Genomic DNA, 20438 nt, shown 5'->3' on the forward strand with positions numbered 1-20438 from the left:
CCAAATTTACAGTGATGATGGAGAAAGAGAAACAAACAGCACAGGGCTGACTCTCTCCTTCCACCAAACCACTAGATGTGTGTCAGAGAAACTAGCATCTCAAAAAAAAAAAAAAAATCTTGTCTATCAGCCAATCAGAAAGTGAAATAATGCAATAAAAAAATCAATCCTCATCTCTATGTCTTTGGATGTTTTCCACTGGAAAAGCTGAGGTGGTTGATTTAGTCCCAGGCCTTTTCCTCGATGGGTAAAAAGAATAGACTAACAAATATACCCATTGATATTAAAGACCACTCAGAATTATAGAGTTAGCCCCTGACACTGTGGAGCCTTTCCTAGGGACTTTAATTAATCATAAGGTAAAGAAAATTTAGCTCTGTCCCTGGGGTGGTTCGAAAGAGAATGGACCTAATATGCTCCTATGTCTGAATGCTTGGTCCTCAGCTGATACACTGTTTGGAAAGGATTAAGAGGCGTGGTGTGGTGTTCATCTTCTGGAACCAGGCCAGGGTTCCAGTGGTGGGACACCAGCCCAACCACAAAACCTTAGACCTGCAGTCTATCCTGCCTGCAAGATGTGCTGGAGTAATGCCAGTACAGAACTTGGGGGAGTGACCAATGACTGGTCCAAATCGAGGCCCACCCAATGAGCAGGAGCCCATTCCTGATACTGTGTGAATGGTCAAGAACCAGAGGCTGGACAGCCCAGAGACCTAGGATAGATCCAAACATTACTGGCAAAGAAGCAGAAACAGAAGCAGAAGAAGAGTCAATGAAATGATTCCTAACAATAGTCTGCTCTACTCATAGATCAGGGCCTAACCCAATCATCACCAGAGAGGCTCTAGCAACTGATGGGAGCATGCAAAGACCCACAGCCAAACATTAGGCAGAGCTCAGGGAACTCCCCAATGGGGAAGAAAGATTGTAGGAGCCAGAGGGGTCAAGAACACCAGGAGAACACAGCCCAAAGACTCAACTAGGCAAGACTCATAGGGGCTCACAGAGACTAAATTAACAATTACAAGCCTACATAGGATGGAGCTAGTTCATCTGCATATAAGTTATAATTTTGTAACTTAGTGATCTTGTGGGTTCTAAACAGTGTGAGTGAGGGTTGTCTCTGACTCTTTTGCCTGCTCTTGGGACCCTTTTCCTCCTAGTGGGTCACCTTGTCCAGACTGGATGCAAAGGTTTATGCCTAGCCTTCTTGTTCTTGTTATGCCATGTTTAGTTGATATCCCTGGGAGACCTGCTCTTTTCTAAAAGAAAATAGTGGAGATGTGGATCTGGGAAGTGAGGGGGACTGGGAGGAGTGGAGTGATCAGGATCTATTACATGAGAGAAGAATAAACTTTTTAAAAATAAAGATAAAACAAAGAAGTTGAAAACAAGAATGGCCTTGTTAAAGATGGGTGTTGGTGGAATCAAAGGCCCACTCCAGGCCCAGTGTCTCTCTGTCTGTGGATCAGGATGTAAAGCTCTCAGCTACTGCTCCATGTCTGCCACCTGCTGTGGTGATCATGGATTAACCCTATAAAACTGTAAGCCAGATCCAATTAAATGTTTTCCTGTATAAGAGTTGCCTTGGCCATGGTGTCTCTTCACAGCAATAGAACATGACTAGGACAATCCTTCATCCCTGACTCTCCTTGCGCCATTCAAAAGTGGACAATGGCCCTTTCTGACCAAGTGATTTCCTCAATGTGGCACATAAGACTCTCTTCCAAGGACCCCTCTGGTCATTTAGTCATTGCCATTACTCTCCAGTAAAACTGGATGGACTCTCAATACTGAGTGGCCTCTTGCCCTTCTTTGCCCCATACTTCTTCTCTCTCCCCCACATATGTACTCAGCCAGTCCCGTGGAGGGCAGAGTGGTAGCAACCAACATGTCCCAGGCATGGACTAATGCCACACATGCCTACTGTGCCATACAGAAATGTTCTTACTCGAATGTGCTTACTGGGTACAGATGACAAATGGTGCATGTGATGAGCCAGTTTTCAGAGGGTTGGTAGAATTGTGCTTGATTTTTATTTCAGTCTCTGAGGGACCATGCTTAAATTGCAAGGTGCTGTTGAAAAGTAATTTGCATAAACATAGATTAGAAGTAGTTAGAAGCAGATAATTGAGGGAAATGAAAGTGGAATATAAACTTGAATAGTGTAGCTCCTAGCACAAAGTGAATTCCAGTCAAATTTCCAAAATTTGAGAATTGAGGCACATTTTTCATTATATTCATTCATTGCTCTGTTCCTCTTTGTGTTTATTTTAAAAAGCACCAAGACCAGTTAATAATGTTCCTTTGTTCTGAATGAAATGCCCACATACCATAATTTATCAGTTAAATGGCATTCAGTAGCACACAAAACTAATAGTTAATACACAAAATCTCGAATGATTTTGCAATCTAAATAATGAAATGGAAAACTTTTCAAAGAATCATGATGTACTTGTGTGCCTGCAATACAGCGTATGCACAAAGCCTTTATAACAGTTTCTATCTATGTAAAAATGGCATAACTTATGTGGCCTGCTGGGATTTATAAACCTGGAAGGAAGTTTCCTAAATAAACAAAACCTGAGGCTGCTGTATTTGAGAATTCACATCTGGGGAACTAAACCCAGGATCATGCTGGAATCTAGTCAAATGAGACAAATCCCAAAGGATCACCGTGCTCCAGATGCCGCCCGGGTATTTTTAGTCCTGCTGTCTCTCACTAAAATATGCTCAGATTTGAGGGGAGGGATTTCTACTGGTATCCAGAAGACGTTGCAATACAGGAATGTGTACTATTCCAAATATATACGTATACTTATCTATCTATCTTCCCATATCCTCTCCCTCAAAACTGGTGTCAGAGCCATGTGAAGTGGCATACACCTGGAATTCCAGCACTTGGGAAACCAAAGCATGAGGATTCCTAGTTCAAAACCACCTTTGACTACATAGCAAGATCCTGTCTCAAAAAAGAAAAAAGAAAAGAGAAAGGAAGGAAGGAAGGAGGAAGGAAGGAAGGAAGGAAGGAAGGAAGGAAGGAAGGAAGGAAGGAAGGAAGACCAGTGTCCAAATTTAACAACTGTGCACACAAAAGAGCCCTGTTCTTGTCTTGGGCAAAACCTCTAAGTCATTACTACATCTCACCTGGTTCTTGCCTCACCTCTAAAGTTCCTCCTTCTTGCCTGTGGTAGCAGATTGGTGTTTATGGATACCCATTAACTCAACCTAGAAGCCTAAAACCAAAGAAGCAAGCACATCTACCCATGTATCTTGTGGACCCCTCGGAGGAAGTGTCTGTGGACAGCTGGGAACAGAAGCAGCAAGAACTGATGCTAGGGACCAGGGTGACATGATCTCCAGGGTGACAAAACTACAAAAATATCTGTCACACAGTTAAGCTTGTTGATATGGTATCTCTATTCCTATCCCTTAAGCAAATCAGTCACAATGTGGCTGTCTGGCTAGGGCTGAGTGGGAGAGAAACACTCCGATTCGATGATGCTAGGTCACTTCAGGTGGCAACCTCCAACAAAATGGTACCTTTCCAAAAAGATGGACATTTTGACATTATATCTCTCACCTACAAATTAAAAATTCACATGTCTTCCTCTAAGACAGCAGAGCCACTTTTTACAGAGATGAGAGCAACATTTCCAGGAAGCTAAGCTATACACACATTTGTGAATTCTTCAAGGTCATAAATAACCAAAACGAAAGGTAGATCACTATTTCTTCCGAGTAAATCTGGTGGTGGTGTGTTTGTGTGTGTGTGTGTGTTTGTGTGTGTGTGTGTGTGTGTGCATTTGTATATGTATGTGTGTGTGTATTTTGTGGGGGGGTGTATGTGTGTGTTTGTGTGTGTGTGTTTGTGTGTGTGTGTGTGTGTGTGTATGTGTATGTGTGTGTGATTGTAATCAAAGACTTATCTACAATTACAGTTTACAAGTTATTTGCTACTATATTTACATTGTACTATCCACAATATAATGGAAATCAACCTGAACACTTTATTATTTACATTTTGTAAGAAATTTTAGAAATAACTTTCCCCAGACACTCATTTGCTTGTCAGTTTTCATGGTGTTATTATATAATCAAATGTGAGTGTCTCTTTTAGTATTTCTAAAGTTTCCATTTTATATTAAAATTTAAAGATGCCCCACATTAATCTTGGTTAAGGATGTACTCTAAGGACCTGCCCTAACTTCTGGTTAGATAATTGTCTTCTCCCCTTATTTAAACAATATATTGAATTATTGTGTCTTCTTTGGTTCATTTAAAGGCTATCTATTCTTATTCTTTTCTTCTGTCTAGCCACATATTGGCATCATACTAGTATTTCAATGTTTTATTTTAAAATGTACACAAAAGTATAAGTATAAATCCTGGTGAATTTTTTTAAAATGGAGCCCACTTGTAACACCAACACCAGGTTTGAGAAAATATCATCACCTACAATACTCTCTGCTCCCACCCCAAGATGGCCATCATCCCTCTCCATTACTCTCACACCATTGTGACTCCTAACAACCCTGGTTAGCTCTATCTGCCATCTTCTTTATACAAATGAAGTCATACAGCAGCAATGATATTTGAAAATATCTGTTTGTTGTGTTCATTTGTTTGGTTCATTTTATTGCTATCCAGTGCTCTGAGGCCCATCATCTCATCAGTCAAGAGTTGCTTAGCAACCAGTCTGGGAAGTCATCCTCTCATTTCCTTCACCAGATCTCAGCTTGAGGCAGCTGAGAGGTCGTCCTCACTCCTAAATGCTCCTCAGCTAACAGCATCTGCTCTCTTCCTGAACTTTTAAAATATTGGAACAAAATAAATCAATGTATCTTATTCACCTTCTAAATGTTCAACAGGAACATTTATGATAGTACCAAGTTGTTTTTCTATATTTTTCTCTGCTGATGAATGATAAATAGCTCATGTTTCTTAAGTTCTGTATTCTTAGATTTCTTAGATTCTACTTTCCCTGCAATGGAGTCATGTAGTCTACTCAGTTTGGAACACTATAATGGTTAATGTCAATACAACTATACTGTAACTATATGTAAATATAACACTTAACTATAATGGCCAATGGCAATATAACTATTGCAACTGCACATAACTGTAATGCTTAACTATAATGGCTAATATCAAGTTGGTTGTCAGCCAGACAGCACTTAGAATCACTCAGGATACTGATCCGGCACACTTCCAGATGTGTTTGTAAGGGAATTTCCAGAGTATAACTGTCTGGGAAGTCTCACCCTAACTGTAGACAGTAATTTCCCATGAGCTGGAAGCCTGAGCAGAGCAAAACATGTTCTAATTTTTCTATCTATTTTTTTCTTTAGCCTTGTCTGATAACCCTAGATTATGGCTCTAAGACATCAAAATGATGTTGAATCACTAGCACTGTGTGCCTGGAAATGTTCTCTTATCACCTTGAAACTGAGACGAATGTTTTTCAGTTCTCATGAGGGCTCCATCTCACACAAGAATGAAGAGTTAAATGCCATTCTACAATCGAATCTCTCAGCCGTTGTCCTTATGTTCCTTCTGCTCTGAACGCCCACAATACATTGGATAGGATGGCTCTGACCTGATTTAAATCCTCACTCTGCCAGTCATCATCAGGGTAACTCACAAGTTCCTGTGCAAACAAGATGTACACCTTGCAAGCTTGTGATGTGTCTTAATGAGGTCATGGTATAGAACGCTTGCTTATCAAGGAGCCTAGAAAGTATATGCTCTAACTGCCAGCCATTTCCTTCATGCCTGTTCAGATAACTCTCTGTGCTACTCTCATTCCTCTTCGGCAGTCTAAAATCTTGGTCCTGATCACCCTAGTCTTCACTAGCTCACTCACTTTGTTCTTCTATTCTCCAAGAACAGAAATGGCATTATTTTATTTTTTTCAATTCCTACTGCCATTATTATTCATAATAAGCATTTACTGAGCACAATTCAAGAACAGAAGGAATAATGAGAGGAAGAAGGGAGTTTAAACACTAGTGAGAACCTGTACACGTCTCCTACAACAGTAGCCTAGTAGAAGGTAAGCATCTTGGAAAGGAAACATCTGTTTCAGGCATTGTTGTTATGAACCATAACATTAGAATCTTATTTTTCTGTGATTGCAAATCAGACTCTAACATTAAAGGAAACAAGACCACTTTCAACGATGATGTTCAGTCTCATAAAACTAGGAAATATCAAAACATTGTCATTGTCATGAGTAACTTAAATGTGACTTAAGATTTGAGCTGTGGAAATGGAATCAATTACCAAGGGGAAAAATTAGAATGGAAGTCATTTAAGGGCTGAAGTAATTAAAGAGTTTATGACTAACTAGACTTGGATTTAAAAATATTATGTGGCCAAGTAAAGAAAAAAAAAGGGGGGGCATGGATTTGGAAGAGAGCAATGAGTTACATGGGAAGGATTGGAGGAAGAACATTATTTTATAGTTTCAAAAAAATTAAAGGTGGGGGATGTCCTTCAGCATAAATGTTTCTCTTATTGGTTGATGAATAAAACACTGTGGCCAATTAGGCAGGGAAATAGATGGGACTAGGAGACAAGAAGAATTCTGAGAAAGGTAGGGAGAGGGAGCCCTCCAGAACAGACGACATGTAGCCTCCAAAGGAGACACAGGTTCCAGCATTCTCCGGTAAGCCAAGACCACATGGAAATACATAGATTCATAGAAATAGTTTAATAATTAAGACAGAGCTAGCCAATAAGAAGCCCTAGTTATCAGCCAACAGTTTTATAAATAGTATAGCGTCCATGTGCTTATTTGAGGCAGGACCTGGTGGGACAAGAAAACTCTCCAAAACTAATAAACAATTATTTTAAAAAGACATTGTATGAAAGAAAATGATGTGCATTGTCCAAAACTAAGTACTAATTCATACACTGCGGGGTATCCACACAATCATATTGCTGTAGCAATCCTGGTCTGCCTTTTTGTCAGGTTTTACATCCTCAGTAATCAGGCTGATCAGGGAGAGGAAATCCAAATGAGACAGAGATGCTGTTTTCTGTTCTGAGGTCCAGGGGACTCGAACCCAAGACACTAGGCAACCATCTCTAACTTCACAACCCACAACTTTTCTCCCTTTCAATAACACTGCACAGACCATCAGCCAAACAAGCATTTGAAGAATACATGGATCTGGAGTTCTCAAACCACTACCTTCCTTCCCCAGTGTCTGCCACAAGAATGTCAATGTTACTCCTCCTCAATCTCAACCTGAAGTTTTTTTGAGAAAGAGGGTCTCTCTGTGTAGCTCTGGTTATTCTAGAACTCACTCTGTAGACCAGGGTGGCCATGAACTCACAGAGATCCACTTAGCTCTGCCTCCTGAGTGGGATTTGAGACATGTGCCACCATATCTGGCCTTTGAGCTTATCCTTTACCACTGACTCGTGATGTTTTTTCGTTTGATTTTACCTTTCTATTGTAAAAATCTTCAAGTAAAGACAGACTTTATATAAATCCCCAAATGTGCATCATCACACTCAGCATCCGGGATACCACCATGATTTCCCATGTCCCTCAACAGTCCCTATGCTTTGTTTTTACTAAGTTTTTTTTTTAATTAAATCCAAGAGCTCAGCACAGAACGACTTATGTCTGTAGCCTCAGCTACTTAAGAGGCTGAGACAGGAAGATCACTTGAACCCAGGAGTCTAAGGCTTACACAAGCTAAAGTGAAAGCCTAGCTTAAAACAACAAAAAATAATAATAACAAATAGGATCAACATAATAAAAATGGCAATCTTGCCAAAAGCAATCTACAGATTCAATGCAATCCCCATCAAAATCCCGGCACAATTCTTCACAGACCTTGAAAGAATAAACCTCAACTTTATATGAAAAAAACAAAAAAGTCAGGATAGCCAAAATAGCCCTGTACAATAAAGGAACTTTCAGGGTCATCACCATCCCTGACGTTAACTCTATTATAGGACTATAGTCCTGAAAACAGCATGGCATTGGCACAAAAATAGACAGGTAGACCAATAGAATCAAATTGAAAACCCTGATATTAACCCACACACCTATGAACACCTGATTTTTGACAAAGAAGCTAAATTTATACAATGGAAAAAAGAAAGCATCTTCAACAAATAGTGCAAGCATAACTGGATAATGATGTGCAGAAGACTACAGATAGATCCATATCTATCACACACACAAAACCTAAGTCCAAATAGATCAAAGACCTCAACATAAGCCTAGCCACACTGAACATCTTAGAAGAGAAAGTGGGAGGTACCCTTGAACAAGTTGGTACAGGAGACTGCTTTCTGAACATAACACCAGTAACACAGACACTGAGATCAACAATTAATAAACTGAGAAGCTTCTGTAAGGCAAAGGACATGGTCAACAAGACAAAATGGCAGTCCACAGAATGGGAAAAGATCTTCACCAACCCTACATCTGACAGAAGGCAGATTTCCAAAATATACAAAGAACTCAAGAAGCTAGTTACCAAAACACCAAATAATCCAATTAAAAAGTGGGGTACAGAACTAAATAGAGAATTCTTAATGAAAGAATCTAAAATGGCTTAAAGACACTTAAGAAAGTGCTCAACATCCTTAGCCATCAGGGAAATGCAAATCAAAACAACTCTGAGATACCATCTTACTCCTGTCAGAATGGCTAAAGCAAAAACACCAAAGACAGTATAGGCTGGAGAGGATGTGGAGAAAGGGGAACACTCCTCCACTGCTGGTGGGAGTGCAAACTCATACAGCCACTTTGGAAATCAGTATGGTGGTTTCTCAGGAAAATGGGAATTAGTCTACCTCAAGACCCAGTAATTCCACTCTTAGGTATATACCCAAAGATGCACATTAATACAAGGACATTTGTTCAACTATGTTCATAGCAGCATTATTTGTAATAGCCAGAACCTGGAAGCAACCTAGATGTTCCTCAACTGAAGAATGGATAAAGAAAATGTGGTACATTTACACAATGGAGTACTACTCAGCTGAAAAAAAATCGAGGGAATCTTGAAATTAGCAGGGAAATGGATGGAACTAGAAGAAACTGTCCTGGGTGAGGTAACCCAGTCACAAAAAGACAAACACAGCATATACTCACTCATATATGGATTTTAGACATAGAGCAAATGATTACCACCCTACAATTCACACCACCAGAAAAGCTAGGAAACGAGGAGGAACCTAAGAGAAACATACATGGTCCCCTGGAGAAGGGGAAAGGGACAAGATCTCCAAGCAAATTGAAAGCATGAAGGGAAGGGAAAGGTTGTTAGGAGGGAGAAAGAGAAGGGAAGAAGAGGAGGGGAGAGGTGGGCATGGGGGAGCAGGAAGATTGAGACAGGGAAAGAATAGAGGAGAACAAGAAAAGAGATACCATAATAGAGGGAGCCATTATTTTAAGGATTTAAGAAGAAATCTGGCACTAGAGAAATGCCCAGAGATCTACAAGGATGGCCCCAACTAACAATCTAAGCAATGGTAAAAAGGCTACCTTTAACACTCTTCCACGATAATGAGATTGATGACTACCTTATATGCCATCCTAGAGCCTTCATCTAGGAGCCGATGGAAGCAGAAGCAGATATGCACAGCTAAACACTAGCCAAACTCCTGGAATCCAGTTCCAGAGAGGGAGGAGTGATGAGCAAAGGTCAAGACCAGGCTGAAGAAACCCACAGAATCATTTGACCTGAACAAGGGGGAGTGCATGCATCCCAGTCTGGTAGTTGGGAAATCAGCATTGGACTGACCCAGATCCTCTGAATGTAAAAGTTAGGAGGACTGGGCAGTCTATGTGGCCTCTTGTAGTGGATCAGTATTTATCCCTAGCATATGAATGATCTTTGGGAACCCATTCCACATAGAGGGATACTCTCTCAGCCAAGACACATGGGGGAGGGCCTAGGCCCTGCCCCAAATGATATGACAGACTTTGAAGACTCCCCATGGAAAGCCTCACCCTCCCTAGGGAGCAGAAAGGGGATGGGCTGGGGTTTGTTAGAGGTGATAGGGAGTGATGGGAGGGTGAGGGAACTGGGATTGACATGTAAAGTAACCTTGTTTCAAATTTAAGTAAATCAATAAGAAGAAAAAAGAAAAACAATAAATGGGGCTGGACAAACATTAGATGGAGCTCAAGAAATCCTGCAGAAGAAGAAGGAGCCAGAGGTGTCAAGGACACCACAGGAAAACCCACAGCACCCACATAAAAAGGCAAACATGGCAGCTCATGAATGCAATACCAGCACTGGAGAGGCAGAGAAAGGGGGTTCTCTGGGCATGGCTAGTCAGCTAATCTCACCAAATTGATGAGCTCCAAGTTCAGTGAGAGACCCTGTCTTGAAAATTAAGGTGGAGAGCAACTCAGGAAGATAACCAGAGTCAACCTCTGGCCTCTACACACATATACACCATACACACACACACACACACACACACACACACACACACACATACACACACAAATACACATACCAGAATAAATGAATATGAGATGTAAACCACACACCTATCATCTCATCTGTAAACAAATTCAGTCCGCCCAGTGTTCAGGTTCAGTTCCAGGACCAGCACGGCAAAACTCCACACCTTCACACACAACACTTGTCCTACATAGATACATATGGTAGCCCACTATAGCCTGACCTCAAGGCAGTGCCCACACTTAAAGCCAGACAGTAAAGTTTTAGGCTTTATGGGAAAGTCTCTTGCAGCAACTATGTCAATCTTTTGCACCATATAAGCAGACACAGACCATATGTAAACAAATAAGCACAGCTGTAAACCAATAAAACTGTATTTACAAATGAAGGGTACAGAAGAAAAAAGTGATCTTAGGATATAATTTGGAGACACCTCCTCATCTACTGCCAGTACTTAAGAAGGATCCCATAAGAGATAGCCACAGTGAAAATTGAACAGACCCCACCTAAACAGTGATTCTCCAATTAGATACACTCTTAGCTAGAGAAACAGGATGCTGATAGGATATGTATCCCTTCACTGAAAGTTTAGGAAGTCAGAGATCACTATCCTCACCACTGGTGGATTCCAGCCTCCTACAGTACATCTTGTGCTAACAGAGATGCATTGTCCAAGGCAAAGAAAACCTGAGACTCAGAGAAGGACACTGTATACTCTAAGAACAGGAGTCAGGCTTTGAATGTTCTCACAAGTTTTCCGCACTTTAATCAACACCAGAACAAAAATAATGAGCTTTTGCAACAAAACATACCCCTTAGGAGGAGTAATTCATATAGTACAGAATACTGACTTAGCACAGTACACAGATGTGCACGGAGAAAGAAGAGGGAGGGAGCAGGCAATTAAGAAAGAAGAAAAGAAGGCAAGCGGTGGTGGCATACACCTTTAATCCCAGCACTCAGGCAAGCAGATCTCTGTGAGTTCAAGATCAGCCTGCTCTACCGACGGGGTTTCAGGACAGCCAGCGAAACCCTGTATCAATCCCCATACACACACACAAAAAAAAATTTTTTTAAAGGAAGAGAAGAGAAGAAACGGGAGAAAGAAAGCAGAGCTTCATGCATATATACTTTGGTAACCCCTTAAATTCAATTGTTTTCTTTTACAATTTGAAACTAGATTACTTTTAACTGGTATGTTAAATCCATTAACATTGTTTATGTTGTCAATACATTTCATTATTTAGGCTCTGTCCTGATCTGTTGTAGATTTTGTTGCTTTGGTTTGGTTTGTTTCTATAATTATTATTTTTTTTATATATATGTAATGTATTTACACTGTTTTCCCCTCCTCCATCCCCTCATATCCCATCCCTCTAATTCATGGTCTCTTTTTTTTTAATTATTGTTGTTGAACACATACACACACACTCACGTGTGTGCGCTCACACACATATACAACCCACTGAGTCCATTTAGTTGCTTGTATGTATATGTTTTTAGGGATAACCATTTAGTATAGAATAACCAATTAGGGGGGTTATCCCTGGGGAAGACCACTTTTTCCTCTGTCAGAAGTCTTTAATTGCCTGTAGCTCTCCCTCTAAGAGTGCAGTTTCAGGAGGTTTCCCCCATCCAGGTTGGCATGCCAACTAGTGTCACTGTTCAGACCTTGTTAGGCAGCATGTTGTTGAGATGTCATGGGTGTGGCTTCCTTGTTGAAGCTAGGAGAAACAGTCTCACATCAGACTCCAGCCCTCTGGCTCTTACACGTGAATCCCTGTGCCATCAGGTCCCCTGAGCCTTAGGAAGAGGGGTTGTATTGTAAATTTATCCAATGGGACTGGGCACCCCACAATCAGTTGTTCTCTGCATTTTGACCAGTTGCAGATTTCTGTAATGGTCTCCATGGGCTGCAAAAAGCCACTTCTTTGCTGAAGGTGAGAGCTGCACTTTCCTACGACTACAAGGCCATCAGTGTCCTTCCTAACTGAACTCCATTTTCACAGTGGGCTCCACCTCATCTGCTTTATAAGCCTCAAGCTTCCAAAAGCAAAGTGATACTTTGAAAAGCAGACAATGGATTCCATTCTGTTTACTGCATGTCCTGAAGCTGCCACCAATGTGCTCACCTAGAGGTTCTAGTGTTAGTCCCTGATCCAGGGCAGGAAGAATCCTAAGACCTCCAGGCTAACAACATGGGACTCAAACAGGATTTACTTCTGTCCATAGCCCACCCTCAACTTTGTGCTTCTGCAACCTCTACTTTGACCTCCTGGTCTCTTCCCTACCTTCCATTCTAGTTCAGATAACTGAGTTCCCATACCTGATTCTTGGGAGATCTTCACCTCTACAAAGGACTGACATGAGTAGTTTCCCCAGCCCTGATACTGCTGATCCAGACTGGCCCAGATCTCTGACTACAGGAAAGAAAGACCATAAGCACTAACAGAGTCCCCAACCTTTGCTACAGGTCATCTCCCAACCTCTCCCTCTCCTCCTTTCCTTCTAGACACCCAAACAGGGCAACCTATCTATGGGGAGAACGAGAAACACTCCTCCACTGATGGTGGGACTGCAAACTTGTACAGTGCTGTGGAAATCAGAATGGTGGTTTCTCAGAAAATTAGGGATCAACCTACCTCAAGACCCTACAATACTACTGTTGGGCATATTCCCAAAGGAGGCACATTCACACCACAAGGATATTTGCTCAACTATGTTCAAAGCAACATTACTCATAACAGCCAAATCTTAGAAACAGCCTAGATGCCCCTCAACTGAAAAATGAACAAAGAAAATGAGGTATATTTACACAATGGAGTACTACTCAGCGGTAAGAAACAATGATATCCTAAAATTTGCAGGCAAATGGACAGAACTAGAAAAAAAAATCCTGAGTGAGATAACCCAAAACCAGAAAGACAAATATAGTATATACTAACTCATAAGCGGATACAAGACATAAAGCAAAAGATACCCAGCCTACAATCCACAACCCCAGAGAAGATAGAACTCTTTTCCAGAAACAGATGGAAGCAGATGCAGAAATCCACAATTAACTAACCAATGGGCCAAGCTTCTGGAGTACAATCCAAATGAGGAAGGAGTGATAATATGAACAAAGGAGTCAAGACCATGGTGGGGAAACCCCACAGAATCAGCTGACCTGAGCTAGTGAGAAATCACTGACTCAGGTCTGGCAAATGGGAACCTGCATAAGACCAAACTAGACTCCCTTAATACAGGTGACAATGGTCAATGGTGTGACTGGGACAATATATGAGGCCACTTGCAGTGGGTCCAAGATCTAATGCACAAACCGACTTAGTGGAGCCCATTTTATATGGGGAGATAACTTGCTCAGCCCAGACACAGGGGCGTGGTGGGTGGAAAGGTGCCTTGGTTCTGCCTCAAGGAGACGATGAGACAGACTTAATAGACTTCTTAGGGGAGGCCTATCTCCCTATGGAGCAGATGGGAGGAGGTGGGCATGGGGGGGGAGTGGGAGGAAAAGAGGGAGGGGGAACTGGGCTTGGAATGTAAAAAGTAAATTAATAAAAACGAAATTGTAAAAAGCAACCTACCTGAGCCCTACCCTTCATGACCAAAGTTTTTCAAAGATTTTTTTACTTCCTGTCTCTAGCTCTCATTTGAATCCTAATCTGCCCACCTTGACAATTTCCTTATTGGCAAACCCAACAGGCTTGTCTTCGTCAGTCCTTAATTTTTCCCTTGAATGGCCTTGGCAGTGTGGGGCTGTTCATCTTCAGGGTCCTTGTTGGCCTCTTCAGTGTCCCCACCCTTCCCAGCCATTCTTGTCTCCCACTCATCCACATCCAGGTCTTAAACATGAAGCCTCCTTAGAATGTTTAGTTTATTCCTTCTCCCCTGTCATTGGCTCTCAGTGGGAAGTCAACCATTTGCTGTAATAACTCTGTTTTAGGTCTTAAATGTTATCTGCCAAAATCCTTAGGCCCAGGACATTCTAACCTTTCCACATCAGTGAAGTCCTAATCAGTCAATCAACCTTTGCAGACACAGCTTTTTCCCAGGAATTCTTATCCATAACGGAGGGAATCAGTGTGCCATGGAACCTATATGAACTCTGAAATGCATGTGGGCAATACACATATGCACACACACAAAAGAGAAAGTTTTGTAATTTTACAAACATACATATATACATACATACACACACCAGAGAAACTTTTATAATTTTACAAAGTAACACTGTCTGACAGCATCTTTAGCTGGATCTTTCCAGGCATCAGTGGAAGGGCCTCACTCAAAACCCTGTTCTGTGTAGATCTTCCTGTCTGGATATAACAGCCTAACTATTCCCACTGAGCCCCAAACTATAACACATGACATCATATTCATTTCAAAGGTAGTCTGTCCACATGACAGTAGATGGCTATAAACACTGGTGGAAGGAGGGTGGGATTGCAAGATCTCCTGGGCCGTGATTCTTACACTCAAATGCCTGACTTTTGCCACAAACCCCATGGAGAGGAATGCCATCACTGAGAACGTCCATCAGGCTTCCCTTTGACAATCTTCCGTCATAATAACCACACCTGGCACTTCCACACAACTGCCAGTGAACCAACCCGCCAGCCTTTGGATGATCTGATTCTCTGGGAAAATCAATACAGATCAGGAAGGATTTATGTAGGATCTGATCTCCTAATTCCTACTTTAAACCTTGACCTAGTTTTTCTGGCCACATAAAGGAAAAAAATATCCCTCCGGATTTAGTATTGTGTATGGAGCTTGTAAATCCACTGTGATGCTGAGCAGAGCTCTCAGGAAGCTAGCCCTTATCAGCACAGATCACTCTGCACCAGGTCCTCCTCCTCCTCTGCATTCAGAGCATCACTGGCTGAGAGCTACCATTGTCCCCTCTCTCCAGGTGACCCTACAAACAGCTCCTAAGCCTGACTTTGCCTGAGCCCAAAATGCATGCATGTTGTTGTTGTTGTTTTACTTTATCATAGTGTGTTCCAATGTAAAATACAAAAAGGAAAAAGGCATTCTCACACTGGTAAAAGTTTGGTTTCTGTCACCACACTGCTTCAGAAATGAAACATGGTTTGCACAAGCCAAGTAGTCACTATTTTCCAGTGCCTGCATCCCTCCCTGTCCTGTTTGTTTTGCTTTATGTGGAAATAGCTCACCTTCACTCATGCAGAGGAAGCAGGCTCTCCCTGGACTGCAGGTACACACCTGGCTTGTCAGCATGTCTAATTACTGAAGCTGCATGGTCAGCACAGGTACTGTCTTACTGGATTTGTTTGGTGGATTCACTTGCAGCCTGTCCATCAGAGTTTCCAGTCCTGAGATCTTTTTCCATTTAAAAGCTCACCATCTTTTCCTTTTAAGGGTTTATTCCCCCAATCATCAAACCTTACAGTAAATCAGAAATGAAACAGCCTCCATGGGAAAAACCTCAAAGGATAGCATTGTGTTCCAAAAGCAAGGCTAAAGAGAAAATGGGCATCTATTGTCATACAGTCCCAACAGGAAGATGAAGGATTGTCTTAGGGTTTCTATTGCTGTAGTAAAACACCATGACCAAAAGCAACTTGGGAAGGAAAGGGTTTATTTCAGCTTAAAGCTTTCAGGTTATAATCACTGAGGGAAGTCAGAGTAGGAACTCAAGGTAGGAAGGAGCTTAGAGGCAAAAACCAAAGCAGAGGCCATGGAGGAATGCTGCTTGCAGGTTTATCCTCCATGGATTACTCAGTCTGCTATTTTATTCCACCCAGAACCACCTGCCCAGGGTAGCACCACCATCAGTGAGCTGAGTCCTCCCATATTAATCATTGATCAAGAAAATGGACCCACAGGCTTCCCTCCAGGATAACTGGGACAAAAGTATTTTCTCAACAGAGGTCCCTCTTCCCAGACACTCTACACTGTGATGAGCAGACAGGGAAAGAGGACAGGAACCTCGTGTCTGCTCTCTCCTCTCTTGGGAATGTTGATGGGATTTCTGGTCTTTCCTGTGCCTTTACTCCCCTTCCTCCAAGGTGAGAAAATTATCTTGCAGCTGAGAGCTCTTATTCATGCCACAATTGCCTGCGTTCCCTGCCTCAAAGACCATTCTCCTAATGCCACTTCCTGGATAGTCCTCCTGAGTAGGGAGAACTGCCATGGGTGAGGAAGGCGAGTTATAGTCTTGGTGAGTGGAAGGTTAGGTAGGTGACATTAGATGTTCTTAGGCCAGGTTACTCCACTGCTCGTCCTCCTGTGGCTGAGACCATGACTCTCATGACAGATTTGGGCTAGGAAGAGGAAACCTACATTCTTAGAAAGCAGTCCCCAGACACAATCCCTTCAAATGACGCCAAGCCACAGGTACAAAAGAGATCCCCTCCCCACTGCAGGACAAGGTGCTTGAGAGGCCTGAAGGATGGTACAGTAAGAGGATGCCTTGGGGCCCAGCTTTATGATCTACAGTACACTTCTTATACTTGAGTGTGTAAGTCAGTAATGCTTTGTTTGGTGAATCCCGTGAGCCACAGAGCCCTTTGCAAAGGTGGCAAGGTGCATGCAGCTGCAGATGATATTGCAGGTTCTCATTGCAGCATCAGGTCTGCTTGGCCAACTTCACAAATTTGTAAACTTTGCTCAACCGAGTCTGTAATAAGACAGACCAGTATCAACCAGTGTCTCCCCAACCCATTCCCTACCCTTTATTAGGTGCAAAGGAGGGAAGTGGAAACTGACACATCACCGCACGAGACCTGTGGAATAAGAGGGGCACTGTTCCTAGTCTCATTAATCCTCTCCTGACTCTAAATCCATCTTGAAGGAGTACCGAGAAGTAGGCCCAAGCTAAATCACTGAAGCTGGGGGGCAATAACAACTTCCATGTGAGTTTTTATTCACCAACTAAGGGCTTAAATTATTAGAAAATGGTGGCTTTTATTGTTTTTATTAAAATTAAATTTTCATACAATATATCCTGGTGATAGTTTCCCTCCTCCATTTCCTCCCAGATCCTACCCCCACATCCCACCCCACACCTTCTTTCTCTCTCTCTTTAGAAAACAAACATAGGAAAAACAAACCAGAATTTTAAGAAAACAAAACACAAGAAACATAACACACACAAAACCCATAAAGACAGAAAATTGGAAACTATAATACACAAACAAAAGACCAGCAAGGTTTTTTTAAAAATATGCCCAAACAAACCAACATGAGACCAAAAACATTCTACAAAATTACTATTGTTTGTTTTATGTTGGCCACCCACTGCTCAGCATGGTTTATATGCTCACTGAGACTGTATCAGAGAAAACTATTTTTTTTCCTTTGCAAGCAATTGTCAATTGTCAGTTAGAGATAGCTTCTTGGTTAGGGATAAGAGCTCATGTCCACGTCCTCCTCCCAGCCTTGGGACCCCACAAGGCTTGAACCTCTGCATGTTGCCATGGTCTCTGAGAGTTCATACGTGTGTCTGTCCTGTTGTGTCTGGACAATCCCGTTTTCTTACTGTTTTCTCTCCCTGCTGGATCTTTCAATCTTTCCTCCTCCTCTTCCACAAAGTTTCCTGAGTCCTGAAGAGAGGGGTTTGAAGAAGACATCCAATTTAGGACCAACTATCCCAAAGCTTCCCACTCTGCACGTTGTCCAGTTATGGGTTTCTGTATTAGTCCCCATCTACTGCAGAAGGAAGTTTCTCTGATGATAGTTAAGCAAGACACTAACATACCAGAATGTCACTAAGTCATTTTATTGCTATGTTCCTTTAGCAGAACAATAATATTTGGTTTCCCCCTAGGTTCATGGCCTATCTTGTTGCAGATTCTTGGCCTCCTAAGCAGTGTCAGGCACGGGTTCCAGCTCAGAGAGTGGGCCTTCAATACAATCAGGGAGTGGTTGGTCACTCTACTTTTGTGCCACTATTACACCAGCATATCATGTAGTCACCACTGTAATTTCAGGGTTTGAAGCTGGGTTGGTGGCTCATTTTCTCCTCTGACAGCATGCAGGGTCCCTTCCCATACCAAAACACTAGTCTGTAGTTGGGTTGTTTTTGTTTTGCTTTGTTTGTTTGTTTTCTTACTCTTTGCTTTTGGGAGGCCTGCCACCCGCTCCCAAATACATAGACGCTTATTCTTTCTTATAAATGCCCAGCCTTAGTTTGGCTTATTTCTAGCCAGCTTTTCATAACTTAACCCATCTACCTTTTGCTTCTGAGCCTTTACCTGTCTCTATTCTATATAACTTTCTTTATTTCTTGCTCCACAGCTGGTTGTGTGGTTAGATAACTAGGTGGCTGGCCCCTGGCATCTTCCTCCCCTTCTCTTCCTCAGCCTTCACTACCTCCTCTTCTTCTAGAGCCTAAATTTCTCTTCCTATTTATTCTCTCTGTCTGGCAGACCTGCCTATTCCTCTCTTGCCTTGCTATTAGGTGTTCAGCTCTTTATTAGACAAATCTGGTGTATTAGACAGATACGGTAACACAGCTTTACAGAGTTAAACAAATTCACCATAAAAGAATGCAACACAACTTGGCATTATTAAATATTCCACAGCATAAACAAATGTAACACATCTTAAACTAACATTCTACAATACTACTCTGTAGGGGTGAAGGTTCTAGTTAGGCACCAGCTCAATTTCTCCATGTTCAGTGAGATATGTAAGTGGGATCTTACCACCAGTTGGTGGCTTTTTTAAATAATAAAAGTCCACTGTGCTTTTGTGGCAACTAACTTTCCATTTCTCTACAGCCTTGGGATACTAATGTTATCAAGTTCTAATACTTTGGCCATCACACTAGTCTTCTAATCCTAAAAATACATCTGTTTATACTTTACATTATGAGTTAAAAAATAAAATGTAATAAGAATGAATAAAGCATAAGGAAGGCTTGTAGCTATGACTCAACTCTATGATGATAATCTTTCAGACTGGAGCATTGTACCAGTGTGAGGAACTGTTTTTGTTTTTGTTTTTTAAGCATTTTTCCTGAACCTTCTTGTCCCCCTTTGCAAGGATTAACCAATCATGTCAAATTGTAAAGTTGAGTTCCCACCAACATGATGAGACAAAGGCACCATGTACATCAGGATAAAAACCTGGAGCCATCTTAGCCCCTTATGTTTCTAGCTCCTGAGTTCTGGAACACCTTTCTGTGATAAAAAATTTTATTGCTGAGTTATTTGCTTTGCTTGTATGTTTCTTTGCTGTAGCACTAACACAATTCATGGTTTCTAACACCCAAATGGGTTCTGAGTTCAGAGTGAAGAGTGCTAATATTATAAAAGGTCTGTGAACATGAACATGAGTATTGAACATATTTCCTGTTTTGAGAACACTGCACACATGTTCATCTGAGTGCACATGAGAATGTCTATGCAGATGTGTGAATGTGCATAGGAGGCCAGAGGTCAGCCAACCTTAGGAGTGGTTTCTTAAAACCCTTTCACCTTGTTTTTCTTATTGACCTGGAACTCACTGAGTAGCCTAGTCTTGTTGGCCAGTGAGCTCCAGGGACCCACTTGTCTCTACCTCCCCAGCACCATGCTCAGGGTTTTTTTATAGGTACTGGAGGTTAAACTTGGATTCTCATGCTTGTATGGCAAGCTATTAACTAATTATTCTATCCCCTTAGCCCCTGGAGTTTTATCCTAGAGTTCAAAAGAACAATTTGCAAGTACATTAGTGTAAAGTCATTACAATGATAAATATGATGAGTACTACAAGCTCATGATGAACCTGCAACATGAGTCACTATCAAAGAGGGTAGTGCTGGTAGGCTCATGTTGCCCAAAGCCAGGATGTTGTCTGTTCTCTGCTGGTAGGGTTGTAGTAATTGTTGGGTTCTACTCCAGATGCCCCTGTAGGAAAGAAGTGTTAGTCAACAGGCTGGGAAGGCTTTGTGTCCATGTCTTATAAGAATAGTACTGATGTCTAGACTGGTGGAGAGAAAACATCACTAAATCCTGGGTCTTCCCCTGCCCAGTAATC

This window comes from Phodopus roborovskii, unplaced genomic scaffold, assembly GCF_943737965.1.
Source record: "Phodopus roborovskii unplaced genomic scaffold, PHOROB, whole genome shotgun sequence".
In the NCBI taxonomy this organism is placed as follows: Eukaryota; Metazoa; Chordata; class Mammalia; order Rodentia; family Cricetidae; genus Phodopus; species Phodopus roborovskii.